The sequence below is a fragment of the Bison bison genome, unplaced genomic scaffold, assembly GCF_000754665.1.
Source record: "Bison bison bison isolate TAMUID 2011002044 unplaced genomic scaffold, Bison_UMD1.0 scf7180017864535, whole genome shotgun sequence".
Taxonomy (NCBI): Eukaryota; Metazoa; Chordata; class Mammalia; order Artiodactyla; family Bovidae; genus Bison; species Bison bison.
This window is the reverse complement of record NW_011495084.1, coordinates 7,225,541-7,227,738: the sequence shown is the minus strand read 5'-3', so window position 1 is coordinate 7,227,738 and position 2,198 is coordinate 7,225,541.

Here is a 2,198-nt window from a genome sequence, read left to right as displayed (position 1 = left end):
TTTCTATCATAAATAGATGTTGAATTTTGTCAAAGGCTTTCTTTGCATCTATTGAGATAATCATATGGTTTTTATCTTTCAATTTGTTAATGTGGTGTATCACATTGATTGATTTGTGGATATTGAAGAATCCTTGCATCCCTGAGATAAAGCCCACTTGATCATGATGTATGATCATTTTAATATGTTGTTGGATTCTGTTTGCTAAAATTTTGTTAAGGATTTTTGCATCTATGTTCATCAGGATATTGGCCTGTAGTTTTCTCTTTCTGGCAACTTTGTCTGGTTTTACTATTAGGGTGATGGTGGCCTTCATAGAATGAGTTTGGCAGTTTACCTTCATCTGCAATTTTCTGGAAGAGTTTGAGTAGCATAGGTGTTAGCTCTTCTCTAAATGTTTGATAGAATTTACCTGTGAAGCCATCTGATCCTGGGCTTTTGTTTGCTGGAATATTTTTTTAATTACAGTTCAATTTCTGTGCTTGTGATGGGTCTGTTAAGACTTTCTATTTCTTTCTGGTTCAGTTTTGGAAGGTTATACTTCTCTAAGAACTCATCCATTTCTTCCAAGTTGTCCATTTTATTGTCATATGGTTGCTGATAGTAGTCTCTTATGATCCTTTGTATTTCTGTGTTGTCTATTGTGATTTCTCCATTTCCATATCTAATTTTGTTGATCTGATTCTTCTCCCTTTTTTTCTTGATGAGTCTGGCTAATGGTTTGCCTATTTTATTTATCTTCTCAAAGAACTAGCTTTTAGTTTTGTTGATTTTTGCTTTAGTCCCCTTTGTTTCTTTTTCATTTATTTCTGCCCTAATTTTTATGATTTCTTTCTTTCAACTAACCCTGGGGTTCTTCATTTTTTCTTTCTTTTTCTAGTTGCTTTACATGTAAAGTTAGGTTATTTATTTGATTTTTCTCTTGTTTCTTGAGGCAAACTTGTATTGCTATGAACTTCCCCTTAGCACTGCTTTTGCTGAATCCTGTAGGTTTGGGGTTGTCGTATTTTCATTAATTTCTATTCATATTTTGTTTTCCTTTTTTATTTCTTCTGTGATTTGTTGGTTATTCAGAAATGTGTTGTTTAGCCTCCACACATTTGTATTTTTAATAGTTTTTTACCACAGTTGACATCTAATCTTACCACATTGTGATCAAAAAACAAGTTTGAAATTATTTCAATTTTTTTGAATTTACCAAGACTAGATTTATGGCCCAGGATGTGATCTATCCTGGAGAATGTTCCGTGTGCACTTGAGGAAAAGGTGAAATTCATTTTTTTGGGGTGAAATGTCCTATAGATAGCCATTAGGCCTAACTGGTCCACTGTATCATTTAAAGTTTGTGTTTAGTTTCTAATTTTCTGTTTAGTTGATCTATCCATAGGTGTGAGTAGCATATTAAAGTCTCCCACTATTATTGTGTTACTGTTAATTTCCCCTTTCATACTTGTTAGCATTTGCCTTACATATTATGGTGCTCCTATGTGGAGTGCATATATATATATATATTTATTTATTTATTTATAATTGTTGTATCTTCTTCTTGGATTGATTGTTTGACGATTATGTTGTATCCTTTGTCTCTTTTCATGGCATTTATTTCAGTGTCTATTTTATCTGATATGATTATTGCTACTCCTGCTTTTTTTTTTTGGTCTCCATTTGTGTGAAATATCTTTTTCCAGGCCTTCACTTTCAGTCCGTATGTGTCCCTTGTTTTGAGGTGGGACTTTTGTAGACAGTATATATAGGGGTCATATTTTTGTATCCATTCAGCAAATCTTTGTCTTTTGGGTGGGGCATTCAATCCATTTACATTTAATGTAATTATTGATAAGTATGATCCCATTGCCATATACTTTGTTGTTTTGGGTTCAACTTTACAAACCTTTTCTCTGTTTCCTGTCTAAAAAAGATCCTTTAGCATTTGTTGAAGAGCTGGTTTGGTGGTGATGAATTCTCTCAGCTTTTGCTCATCTGTAAACCTTTTGGTTTCTTCTTCATATTTTAATGAGATCCTTGCTGGGTATAGTAATCTGGGTTGTAGGTTTTGCTCTTTCATCACTTTAAGTATGGCCTGCCATTCCCAGGGATGGCGGAGCCTGGTGGGCTGCCATCTACGGGGTCGCACAGAGTCGGACACGACTGAAGTGACTTAGTAGCAACAGCAGCCATTCCCTTTTTTTTTTTTTTTT